This window comes from Pocillopora verrucosa, chromosome 2 (genome assembly GCF_036669915.1).
Source record: "Pocillopora verrucosa isolate sample1 chromosome 2, ASM3666991v2, whole genome shotgun sequence".
NCBI lineage: Eukaryota > Metazoa > Cnidaria > Anthozoa > Scleractinia > Pocilloporidae > Pocillopora > Pocillopora verrucosa.
The window spans coordinates 4,607,930-4,621,846 of record NC_089313.1 but is presented as its reverse complement, the minus strand read 5'-3'; the positions used below and the strand labels follow the sequence as shown (position 1 = coordinate 4,621,846).

At 41.0% G+C, this 13,917-nt stretch overlaps 2 pseudogenes; one reads left to right on the top strand and one right to left on the bottom strand.

The window, feature by feature from the left end:
- Positions 1–47: 47 nt before the first annotated feature.
- Positions 48–694, bottom strand: LOC136279008 (uncharacterized; annotated as a pseudogene).
- A 3,422-nt stretch (positions 695–4,116) lies between these two features.
- LOC131775838 (uncharacterized) lies at positions 4,117–6,945 on the top strand (annotated as a pseudogene).
- Positions 6,946–13,917: the final 6,972 nt, after the last annotated feature.

The following is a 13,917-nucleotide window of genomic DNA, read 5'->3' as shown; positions in this document are numbered from 1 at the left end:
ATTTGCTAACAAGGTATTATGTAATACTGGCAATTAGGATTTCAAATTCATAATTGCTTTGGTTTGGCTAGAAAGCTCATTGATGCAATAATTGTCGTCTCGTCCCACATAAACATATAGCCCTGGTTGGAAACGCAATCGTGGATACCAAAGTTGTAGGTCCACAGCTGCCTCTTATAAAACATATCGTTATGCTGTAAGTTTGGGGTCTCCAGATTTTGTTGAAAATCATACAATATCATGTCTACGGCATCTTTACTGCGGTATTTTACTCCTGAAGAGCCAACTGGACGGGGCTTTCCAACCCAGCTCCTCACCGCGCGTGCCTTGTCGTCTCTACGCATTGTAAATGCAGATTCGGCAAGTTTGTGATGTTCCTCGAGTTCTTTTTCAAGTTTTTCTTTTTCCGCGCCCTCGGATGATCGCACTTTAAGGGCCAGTTTATCGCAGGTGGCGCAAGTGTCGGTGCGAGGTAGTGCGAAGCCCAGGTTGAATTCTCCATTGAAGATGTCCCTGTATGTGTGTAGTAGGATGTGGGCTTTCAGTTTCGGTGGAATTGGTGTTGTGTTTTCCTACTGACATCTAAGGAAAAAAATGATTCTCTATTATCACAGCGTTGAAAGTAATGCGTTTAGTGCGTTTAGTAGAGATGTACAAACTACCGCGATCTGATGTCTTTAATACCTGTCGACATTGTCCTTTATTATAAAAGGTTTCCATTGGTTATCGGCTATGTCAACGTATCTTTGGTTTTGTCTTCAATTCTGCCGTAGCGCGAGTTTGTTCAAGGATATTTTACGTTTGCTAAACGGTGTTTTAAACTCAAAACAAAAAACATGCTCTTTCTTTAAGCTGGTTATGAATATGCAAGTTCTCGGGGGCTGTATTGTTTTGATGAAACAAAAGGCTTCTTTTGTTTCGGCTTCATTCAATGAAAGCCGCTACGAAATTCAAGGTTTTTTGCATACGTTATTTCTCGAAAACGAAGCGCAAACCAACGAAAAAAAACCAAAACAGTGTATATCGAGTAAAACTAAGTCCACATGCCAAAATTCAACTACTTCTGAACACTTTCAAAAATGGCCGAAAAATCAAGGCGTCGTTCTTGCTCTGAGCCTTTCAATTGTTAATTAAGCTGATGATTGGACAAAAGTCATTTTCTTTTGTTAATTAAACAATTGTTTTCTGCTCAAATTTACGTGTTAGTTTGATATATTATTCTGTGTGTTTATCTGTCAGAGAGCACGGAATTAAGTTTTTGAGTTGGACAATGTCATGAAAATCAACACTTACAATGGAACCCTCTTGCTTAAAAATCAAACTACACTTGTCATAATACTTATTAATAATTTTCAGTCATGTCATTAGTGCTGATTAAGGTTCACTGTTATAGAGGGGTAAGATAAAATTCTCACTCTCTCGTTATTACCTGACTCTTTCTAGTTTTGAAGCGCATTCAGCTTGCCTGTCTTTCCACTGAACGTCATCCCAATCCAACTCATAAAACATGACCACCACAGCAGGAGAGAGATAAAGATGTTTGTGCATCCATTTTGTCTTCAAGATACCCTTTGGTATGTACCACTCATAGGTAGAACGCTACAAGGAAACAAGACTCAGTGGCAGCTTCCTATGCAGACAGCCTTACTGTACAAAAATAGTGTCCATTTAACCCTTTAGCATCTAAAACCCCAGAATCAAACATTAAGCTAAGGTCATGAGAATACAGGAAATGATCACCAACAACAGTTCTTGATTGCTGAACAAATTCTCCCTGTCAGCACCTTAGGAAATGTATTGGGAAAAGTACACTAAATAAACTATACTGAAAGAGCTTAAATGTAACCAAAATAAGAAGAATTTCACGTAATAAAAGGATTTAAGAGTAACTACACTTAAAAGCGATAAGAAAGCTCACCTTTGATTTTGCTTTGGGAAATTCGTGATCAATTGGTAGAAGTCTGAAGGATAGTGGAACTCTCTCAGGATGCCTGTTCACAGAAAAAGACTCCCAGATAGCTTTGTGCAAAGGTTTCTTATTAATATCAAGTCCCATAAGAGCTGTGAGGCCCAAAGGACGGGTCGCCAGTTCTGTCGGAAACTCGCTGGCAGCCGCCATTATTGTTTAGGCTAGAAATGTAACCTGGCCGGCTGTAACGTCGACCGGTAGTGACTGGATCGGAAATATCGACTTCATTGGGTATATACGCCATATATATATGGCTGGCATATAGACGACAAAATGGCTGACAATATATATGCTTTAAACTTCATGTAAGACTTACAATATGTCCTAGTTAGCTTTATTCTTTCACGTTCACCCACATCTACCCTAAGTTAATCATGTTCTACCACGTTGACCCATTCATTGGACGCAGATTTTTTCAGTAGTAGTGGTTCCTTGCACTTTCCACGATTGAATGGCTATCAGCGGTTAAGTCTGATCTATATTGGGGAGTTGCGATCGTTTTGCTTAGGGGTCGTTTCTTTAACGACCAGCTGTTGCTATAAAAACGTCTTAGGTCGTTTCGCCAACGTTTTAAGTTATTTCACCAACATCTCTGGTGCTTTCAGGCACTGGCGCTTCCTTTCAAATATTTTAGAGCTAATCGACTTTAAACCTGATTATACCGCGGCATCATAGGTCGAATGAGAATTTTCCGAATGGCATGTGCTGTATGTTTCACTCAGTTTGGTCTCATGCACCGTGGACGAATGAAAACCTCAAATTTATCCCTTACTTTGTACCGAAATAACTTGAGTTTTGTCAAATCGACTTTCTGCGCGTATCTTATCGACTTTGTCGATAAGCATCGAATCGACTTAAGTTTGGCTTGAATAGAATCGTTTTGGATGTTTTTACGGGTAATTGACGATCACTGCAACCAAAGCTCGGATGGGCTGGATAATTTTCCAAATGGGCCAACTCTCAAGCCTACAGAAAAAATCCCCGGCTCCGCATAGTTTGCCAAGTCCCCCAGACCAAAGGAAATTTGATTGGTCTTTCTTTTACCACTCTCAAAACCTGTTTTTTTTTGCAATTAATTTTTGTTACTTTTTTTCTCTTGGACAACTTTTTCTCGATAACTCGGTTACCACCGGAAGGAATGCGTGATTTATGATTTTCTCATGTTGTCCGGCGTTCACACTCTCGTTCTGTCTTGCGTGGCATGTACTTGTAAGACCTGATATGGGCTCAATACAGTTTTCACGTATTATTTGAGTGATTCCTGACCTAAGATAACCGCTAAATCTTGTATCAGTGTTGTATTTCCGAGGTGTCAAAGACATTGATTAGAGATCAAACGTGAATAGCAAACCATCCTCATTCATTACTTATACCGATCATTGTCTGGGGTGGTTAAGTTATGGGAAACGATTGTGGCCGAGGCAATAAGCAGCTGGGCACGAAAATGCTAGCTGCGAAAAATGTCGCCGAAGGGGAGGCGAGAATTTCTTGAAAGGTGCCAGTTCTGATTTCTCTTTTCAATGCCCAATACATCTCGGCATGAATATCTCCTTAAAGCTAAAATGAAATGTTAATCAACGCATTTGTGATGACTTTATGTTAAGCGCTATAAAAGTTCTATGAATTCTCAGTGGTTCTCATTGTTTTATTGCCCAATCATAACCCTTCTTCTTCATTGTTCGCTTGGAAAATTCGTTTTACGTCTCCCGTAAGTTACGGTATTCCTCTGTGGTGCACCCTCTCCCAGGAGAAATCCCGGATTGTCCCTGTCTTCAATACCTGCCAAGTACTATTGTTTCTCAAAAGAGTCTTAACTGAAACGATTCACGTAATTATCATAAATCGAGTACCTAGTCAGTTGTCGAGACGATTTTTATCGAGTCAATTCTCCCCGGTTAACTGCGACCGATCCAAGTACGCTTTGCCTGTGTAACACTGAGGAAACGATACATTACTATTAGATGCTGCACATGCCAAGGTGAGATATGCCACAGCATGGAATGTTCCTGTTCTGTTCTGCGTTTGAAGACCTCTTTGAACTGACCAGCAAGCCAAGCATAACGCGTTTGCAGTTTAAGTAACGAGTCTAAAGTCGCGTCATTAAGAACACTGAAAAGTGTTTGTCTTTTGTCGAGCACTTTCACATGATGAGAGGACCAGAAGTGGTTTTGTTTGTGAGTGTGATCTTTGAGCTTGGGCGAGTGTCAATAGAAATGATGTGATTTAAAATGGAAAACATTCCATCGCGCATGCAAAATGCCTATTGTTCTCGAAACATTTACTTGCAGTAGCGAAAAAATTCTAGATCCGTAATATAAGCGGCGAGGCGTACACGAGATGGTTTTAATTGGTCGTGATTTTGTGCCCCTTCCCTCGGGGAATAATGGCCTAGCTCATTAACTTATCAGGGCTGGGTAAAGAGACAGAGGAATAAAGGGGGTAAGTTTCTAAAGAAACTGTGTGCTACGTCGGTGGGAGAGTGTAACAGGGTAATTACGTATTATCAATTGACTTGAGAACGTAAATTGGCCACCGTAAAGAGTTTAAAAGCTGACATTTCGAGCGTTAGCCCTTCGTCAAATTTATCTTTCAAATCTGCACTCTTAATCCCCGCGGTATCAACGAGCGATTTTCATTCAATTAATTTTTTTGTAAAGTTGTTTTCCCGTCACCACATTCCCACTAATATAGCGTAGCTCCATTTTCTGCACAAACATTTTTTAAACCCATACACAACCCACAGTTCCTCCAATCCCTCTGACGAAGGGCTAACGCTCGAAACTTCAGCTTTTAAACTCTTTATGGTGGCCAATTTACGTTATGAACTCAGTTGATAATGCTAAATTACCCTGCTAGGAGACAAAGGCCGCGCAAAAGTTATTGTTTGTGCTATTGTTTCGTCTTATCACACATCTACCTGATGATTTTTAAAGCTGGCTATTCAATGTACTTTAGCTTTCCAAAGGCGGTTCGCGCATGAATTTCTGCGAAAGGCAATTGCATGCCAAAATCTTGTTGAAAATTGTGAAATCAACAAATATATCACGTCACTGCAATTTTTGCCAACAATTTTCCCAGCTCCGAATCTGATTATCCGAAGAGTTTAGTCGCTCGATTTCTTAGAAAACGCTTCAGGCGTGTAACTTAAGGTTTCTCCAAATCATTTTCCGTTTATGGAACCTGGAACATGCAAGTGAAAGCTTGATCCAAAGTTTTGTTGTTTTTGCCAGCAACTTCCACGCAACTATTAAACTCACCCGTACTCTTTTTGTTATCAGAGTTGTTTTCCTTTTCATTAAATTCAGGTCGAGTGAAACATCGGCAAAGTATTTGTACGCCCGTTGGTTCTCGTGCGAATCTTGTTTTCGTGAAAAATCCTTGGGTTCACCGAGTTCGGTTGATGCGTAAGATATGGTAATTGCTTTGTTTGGCCAAACGACGAATCCTAATGCAATGTTGATTTATTCTTTTTAAGGATGGGGATAAGTTCTACCCGAAAGGCATTTGGTAGAGAAAGCACGACACAGAACACATTTTTTTCGACGCGAGGGAGAGCGGCAATACGTTATCAAAGAGAAATCGAGTGAAGTCGATGATGGAGAGTTTTTGCTACTACGTCCAAACTATTTAGCGTCGTAACCAGAGGACATACCCGCTGGAATGACAAACGTGAAGCGTCCTGGCAGATTCTTAACTGCTGCCGTTGGGGATGGAATCTCGGACGACACGTCTGCCATTCAGGCCATCGTTAACCACGCTGCAACTTCCAAAAATAATAAGGTATTCTTCCCTCGAGGTGAATACCTAGTAAGCAGTAATATCGCCATCCCTGGCCCGGTGGAACTTCACGGAACACAGAGCGGTATCGCAGTTATCAAGTCCTCGACTCCTTATGTTTTTCAAGTTTACAATGCTTCACCAGTGAAATCGGTTTCATTGAATAATGTGGACTTCGACGGAATTCGTGTGAATTTTGACGGTGGAGTCAATCGAGAAGTCCCTGGACCAACAGCTATGAGTAACGTTACCATAAACAGCTGTGTATTCTTTTCATCCGGAAGGCCAACTCCGAGAAACGCTGAGAGGGAGCAGTTGGAAATGATGGACCTTAGAAACAGTAATGTGTACAGAAACATCTTTTTGCGCGATTCTAATGCGTATGGAGTTGCTTCAAAATTTACCTTCACTGTGGGTGTAGAGGTGAGAGAAAACATATGTGGGCTGGATTTAGGCAAGATAGGCTGGTTAGCCACCAAAGTTGAGCCAGCATGGTACTGGCGAGATCAAAAACAAAAATTAGAATTCCTTATGACTCATTACAATCTGGAATCTGATCAAGGCTTCTTTCAAAGTTGTTGTTATGAAGAGTGCGACGAAAGGATGAGAATCGTGAAAAATATCTTCAACGGAAGCCCAAACACAGGTCGTTTCCGAGACCACGTGATGTACCTCAAAGGCTTCAATATGATGGAAGTTGTAAGTAATTACGTCAGAGGCTGGCCAGCGGATTATTCAGGGGGCATTAAAGCTCGAAATGGAAAAAATCTATTGGTTGCCCGTAATTACCTCGACGACACACTCACAGAACAATCAATCCATGTCTCTTTAATGGTTTGAAGAACGTTGTCATCTACAGAAATCACATCGTGCAACGAACCAATCCTGGTCATCTCACAAGTGGTATCTATTATTACGAGCCCCATGATATTGGGATAGATTGGAACATCACTTACTCCGCTAATGTATTTGAGATCGTTGGAGTAAGCGACCCCACTAATTACATATGTATCTGGCTGACCAATGGCGATCTTTCTCAACATCACGTGCTCCAAGACAACGTCTATTATGGTACCAAAATGCCTGTGAAGCTGTATGCTGACGACAGTACTCCATTGCATGAAAGAGAGAAAAACAACGCTAGTATTACAAATTGGTACAACTATCCACTGTACAAGCTAAACATTCCCCCTTATTAGACTGTGCTAAATAACATCTATTGTTATTTGATTATCGAACTTTATTTGCATCGGTGATCGAAGAATTATCCTTTTTAAGATTACAGCGCCCCAGAAGGATTGGAGCGAGTGATGAAAGAATCAGTTTTTTCTAATTAGAATCAAAGTGTTCAGTTTAATTATAATCAAAGATGGAGCCGCTCTAAGTTAGGAACTTGCGCGAGCAGATATTTTTACCCGATTACTAAAGAACTTCAAGTTGGGGGTAACGTAACTTAAAGTTTGAGGTGACGCAACCATGTTTCGAGGCGACGGAACTTGGGGCGACCATCCAGGAGGGCAATTTGTCTCGTACCCAGGCCTTGTGCGGCCGGCCAAGCCTTTATATCAGTTACACGGTGGGTACGAGATTAGGGAATGACATCACCTGTTACACCTGTTACCTATCAAATACTATTTTATCTTCAAAATTTTAATTTCTTGAAAGGGACAAGAAAGTTCAATTGTGTGCAAGTGAAGAGAAAAGTGATTTTTCTTTAACAAAAGGTATACTGGGGCACTTCAGCACGACATAAGGGGGGTCGGGAGGGTGGTAGCGAGCAGCCGATTGAATGACTGATTGATAACTTTATTTATCCACAGAAAAGAACTCCTTCAACTTGATTTATAAGTAAAATATCTAATTCTGTTTGGCTATTCTATCAAATAAAGCAAGATAAATTCTGTCATGCCTGAGGCTGCTTTGCACATCAACATGGATGTTGCTACTAGCCTTTGGTGATTTGATGATTAAGAGTGTGTCCACGAAAGCACCAGGCAGTCTTGCTACATGCCATCTCACTGATTCCAATGAAACTTTGCCAGTTTCAAGGGTCTACCCCAAAACTCAAAAAGACAAACTGGTTTCTGTTTTGTTTTTTTCCGGGGGTGAAATGGACCACCCTCCCCCTCCCTGCATTTATCTCCCACCAAACGCGTGGGAGATAAATAAAAGTTTTTACCTTCTCAGTTTGTTCCGTCAAAAACGCTTTTAATGTGAAGTCACGTCGACCTCGACAGAAAAGTTAGGCTCACCCTGTCAGAATCAACAGTTTGATAACGTAAATATCTAATAAAGTACGTCATTGTGCTTTTATCACAGTAATGAAAAAATTTGCATTTGCTCACGCTCGCCACGTTTATTCTTTGGAAAGTTATTTTACGGGAGGGCAATGTCACTTAGCTTGGCCTTTCTTGACTCTGACTGACGAAAATTGCCGACGATGCGGCGAGGTGAGCCCCATGAAATTATTGTCAAATGTTTTAAAAACTTTTTCTACCACAACAGAAACAAAAGCTGGTCGCTTACAAAATTTCAAAATGACTTCTAAATTTTGCTAAATCTTAATTTTCTCGTACAGGGCCAACGCACCTTGAATGGGTCTTTTATTTGATGTTTTACTTCTATGTAAAGATTAGTCTCTAAATGAGACACCCAAATGACTCAACATCGCGAGGTCGGTTAATCAGGACTCTGAGAACTGTCTTCCGTATTGTCCGTACACGATACGAAGGGGTCGGTGGTTTGGAACATAGCTCACGGAAAGGTTTCCAAACAAACGCAGCAAGAATTCATCTCTTTAATTTCCTTTTTGAAGCAGAGCGAAGTGGAGGAGGGAGGGGGGTGGGACGTGTAGGTTGGGGTAGGAATGAGAATTCCTCATGCGCACATGCGTGGACCGCATGCAGACACTCCTACCACTTGCATCATTTATCCCACCACCTTGCCGCCTTAACAATCAACAACAGTGCTATCTGTTTTACTCTGTAATCTGGTTAAAATAAACGCTCACGATATTTTCTAAGATTTCTCTCAAGCTGTCTTTTATTTTAGCGTCTTTGAAATTACTACATAATCCCTTAAGAAACTTTGCCAAAAATTGTATAAAGTGTGCTAAAAAACAAGAATATTTTGATTCCCTAAACAACATTTTGACGATAACCTGACTTAAAAACAATTAAATCACTATGCAAACATACTTTAACTCAAACATTGCAATGCCTAAGTGACTTGTTGAACCAGTTTCAAAATATTGCTGCCGTCATTTTTGCACTTGATACTAATTAAGTTCTTGACCTTGAAAGCTTTTTCCATGGTTCTATTTGGAAATCCATGAATTTTTACAATCTTTTAAGCACTCGGAAGTAGTACTGGAAATGACCAAAAGAAAAGCTTTTCGTAAAGATTTTACATAAAAAAATTTAGGATTCTGTTAACGAAACCTATAACAAAAGACTTTGTGAGAAAACCCTGTAAGACTTAACTGGCTCGTTTTTGATGCTTAAACTACTGTTTCAACTTTCCTGACTTCACTTTACTTAAGAGCCCTAAGTCAATAATGTTTCGTGCTGATTATATCGGCCGGATAAGATAATTTTTGTGCAGAAAAAATATTCTCGGATACGTAACCAATACCTCCCTCTGAGAAGATCGGAAAAGAGAATGTAAAAAATTGAAATTAATATCCTTAATTTGAGGTTGCCTATTCCTTAATTACACAATGAAATAACGGATAGAGTATTTTCTCTACTTATTCTATTTGGTTATTCATCTAAAAGTCTCTAAGGTCTGTTTCCTTCGAGCTATTCTCATCTTCTTTCCTGTAACAAATGTAAAAAAAAAACAATTATAAAGAACTTAATCAACATTTCTTAAATAAAGCAAATACAGTTCTACCAGGCGTAATACGTAGGCAAATGTACACTTGCATCTGATTGGCAGAGAGGCCCTTTCGAGATTCTATATTTTACACCCAACTGGAAGAATAAATTGTTACTTTTTGAAAGCAACAAAAAAAAGGGTATAAAACCAACTTTGATTTTCAAGGTGACAAAGGATCACCGTCGACAGTCAGCAACCAGTAAGTCAAAGCAACCTTCGCATCTAATTTTAACTTTAATTTATGAAATACCTGTCCTCACCGAGTCTTACCTCTGCTTGCCAAACTCGAGCCTCACATCATCTCCAATCAGCGTAAACGAAGCCCATTCAGACACTTTGGTAAAGCCGTTTTTTCTCATCCACTTCATGGCCTGATGAAGGGATTCATCGGCACTTTCTCCTTCAACAAGGTGTTTGTAGAACCGACTCATCAGCTGCTCTGTTGCTGAGTCTGAAATGGTCCACAGCGCAACCAACACAGAGAGAGCACCGGATCCTAAGAACGCGCGGGCAATTCCTATAACTTCCTCGGCTCTCATCTGTCCACTTCCACTGTGAGAGCAGCTAAGCACCACCAGTTTAGCTCTGATTTTTACTCGTGAGACATCAGCCATCGTCAACATGTAAGCTTCCTGTGGTAGGATAGCATTTCGACCGATAGGAGCAGAAATGGGAGAGAGGGCAATTTCTCCCCTCTCGGTGTTACAATGGGCAGCAAAATGTATCAGGCTCACTGAACTTATCCGCTCAAGTACCGCCTGTTTCGTTGCTTTCTCGTCTACCAGAGGCGGAACACCCACTAATTTACTTAAAGGCAAATCTTTGGGCAACCCAGCCTGAACTAGATTCTCTTCCACAGATATTGTTTTAAAGTGAAGGACTCCACTTGTTTTCAAGATCCACAAATGCAAATCATTTTGAAAATAAGAAATGTAAAGACAAGTACAGTTATCTTCCTTTCTATAGATGTCTTCAATGCCAAACCAAGATTGTGGATTAGCAGAGATGTGTCTCAGATCAAGTCTGATAGGCCTCTAGCTCGAACCAACTCCTCAACGTAAAGAGCATGAAGAGCATCCCGAGAATTTCCGGTGGCACAAAGCAACTTACAAAGCAGCTTGTGGGTAAATGTTCCTGAGTCATCCAGAAATGATGTTCTGAACTGATCATTGGCGCCCAAGAAAGATCTCAGCTCCTCATACTTTTCAATGCACAGGTAAAGACACAAAAGGGAGTCTTTGAGTTTATTTTGAAATAAATACAAAATAGCGTGCTCTTGAAGGATTTGTAACTCTTTTCTTCTGTCTCCAATATCTCTAGATATGGATAAAGCTTTCTCCAAGCATACTTCCGAAGCTTCATAATCTCCAACAGTTCTAGACACAACTCCAAGGTTTGCAAGATCTGCTGTCTCCCCTTCCTTATCACCAATTTCAGTTTTGATAACGAGCACTTTGTGGAGATGCTCTTTAGCCATGTCGTATTGCCCGAGCGACTGAAGCACAGTTCCTAGGTTTCCATGACATGATGCTTCTCCTCTTCTGTCACCAATTTTAGTTGTGATGACAAGCGCTTTTTGGAGATACTCTTTAGCCTTGTCGTATTGCCCGAGCGACTGAAACACAGTTCCTAGGTTTCCATAACATGATGCTTCTCCTCTTCTGTCGCCAATTTTAGATTTGATGGCAAGCGTTTTTTGGAAATACTTGTCGTATTTCCCGAGAGAATGAAACACAGTTCTCAGGTTTCCGTAGTCAGTTGCCTCTCCTTCCCTGTCGCCAATTTCAGTTCTGATGACAAGCGCTTTTTCGAGATAATCTCTAGCATTGTCGTATTGCCCGAGCGACTGAAACACAGTTCCTAGGTTTCCATAACATGATGCTTCTCCTCTTCTGTCGCCAATTTCAGTTGTGATGACAAGCGCTTTTTGGAGATACTCTTTAGCCTTGTCGTATTGCCCGAGCGACTGAAGCACAGTTCCTAGGTTTCCGCAGTCAGTTGCCTCTGCTTTTCTGTCGCCTATTTTAGATTTGATGACAAGTCCTTTTTGGAGATACTCTTTAGCCTTGTTGCATTGCCCGAGCGAGTGAAACACAGATCCCAGGTTTCCATAGCATGATGCCTCTCCTTTTCTGTCGCCAATTTCAGTTGTGATGACAAGCGCTATTTGGAGATACTCTTTAGCCTTGTCGTATTGCCCGAGCGACTGAAACACAGTTCCTAGGTTTCCATAACATGATGCTTCTCCTCTTCTGTCGCCAATTTCAGTTGTCATGGCAAGCGCTTTTTGGAGATACTCTTTAGCCTTGTCGTATTGCCCGAGAGAATGAAACACAGTTCCTAGGTTTCCGTAGTCAGTTGCCTCTCCTTCCCTGTCGCCAATTTCAGTTCTGATGACAAGCGCTTTTTCGAGATAATCTCCAGCATTGTCGTAATGCCCGAGCGACTGATACACAGTTCCTAGGTTTCCGCAGTCAGTTGCCTCTCCTTCTCTGTCGCCTATTTTAGATTTGATGACAAGTGCTTTTTCGAGATACTCTTTAGCCTTGCCGCATTGCCCGAGCGAGTGAAACACAGTTCCCAGGTTTCCATAGCATGATGCTTCTCCTTTTCTGTCGCCAATTTCAGTTTTGATGACGAGCGCTTTTTTAAGATACTCTATAGCCTTGTCGCATTGCCCGAGCGAGTGAAACACAGATCCCAGGTTTCCATAACATGATGCCTCTCCTTTTCTGTCGCCAATTTCAGATTTGATGACAAGCGCCTTTTGGAGATACTCTATGGCCTTGTCGTATTGCCCGAGAGAGTGAAACACAGTTCCTAGGTGTCCATAGTCAGTTGCCTCTCCTTTTCTGTCGCCAATTTCAGTTCTGATGAGAAGCGCTTTTTTGAAATACTGTTTAGCCTTGTCGCATTCCCCGAGTAACTGAAGCAACGCTCTTAGGTTTTCGCAACAGGATGCTTCTCCTTCTTTGTCGCCAATTTCGGTTGCTATGGCAAGGGCTCTCTCAACATGCTCCTTTGCTTTTAGGTTCTCGCAAAGTTTATAAAGCATAATTCCGAATCTTGCGCAGGCGCTTGCTTCGCCAATTTGTTCACCAGTTAGTCTCTTGATATTAACTGCTTTTTCGTAAAGTTGTTTGGCATCTGTAAACCTGTTTTGACTCTCAACAATCTCTGCAAGAGCTAAGCTTACATCTCCTTCCCTTTCTAAGTCACCAGACTCGCTGTATAAGACAAGCAGTTTCCTGCCGTATCTTTCCGCACTTATGTAGTCAGAGATACGACGATAAGCCTTGAAAAGAAGTAAATTGAAGGCGCTGTAAAATTGTAGCAGTAGTGTTTTAGTAGTCAGTAGTCAGAGATACGACGATAAGCCTTGAAAAGAAGTAAATTGAAGGCGCTGTAAAATTGTAGCAGTAGTGTTTTAAATTGGTCTTTGCTGTTTTGATCGGTGTTATCTAGCAAAATCAAACATTCGCTGCATATCTCAATGGCTTTCTGAATGCGATCTGAATTGAGCAGGAACAGGGCAACTAGAAAGGCGATGTTCAAGAAAGCTATCATGGCTTCTGTCGTTAGGTTTCCATTGCCATCCTCTCCTGTTATAAGGGAAACGTTATTTTAATAACAAAAGTTAACAGAATGACTCTGGATTCACGATAAGTCACTACAAACAGGAACCCATATGTGAAGTTACCAAAACGGGCTGGAAACTTTTTGTAGCGAGCTGAAAGTGTAAGAATTCATAATATCGAATTAAAACAAAAAATAATAAGTGAAGAAGACGCGTGGATAAATACAACTGGAGCACATCAACGGATCACATTCGGTGAAACTTGTTTCTCTCTTTAAAGGGTAAGCTATCTTTGCGTGACAATCGACCCCTTGTTTTCCGAAGACACGGTCACGGTCACGGTCACGGTCACGGTGAACTTTTCATTTTTAACTCGTGAATTGCGCGCATGCGCAAGAGCGAGTTATAGGTACGATGTGGGGAATGGCATTCGCTCGCTCGCTCGCTCGCTCGATTGGTCGATTCCTGTAAACTTTTTTTAGATTTTAGGCTTTTGAGTGCATTTGATAGTTTTTGGCGAGCAATAAAAAGACGAAATGGCGACCTTTGTTGCTAAGAATAGTGGTGGGGTGAAAAAGAAGCCAATTATAATCTTTAAAGAGTTTTTTTTTTACGTTTTAGTTTCAACAAGCGGCGCCAGCGACTGGCAGGCATGCAAGGATTCACACTGAAATAACAGAACAACCTTCGTTTTTCATAAAATTGTAATTTACAA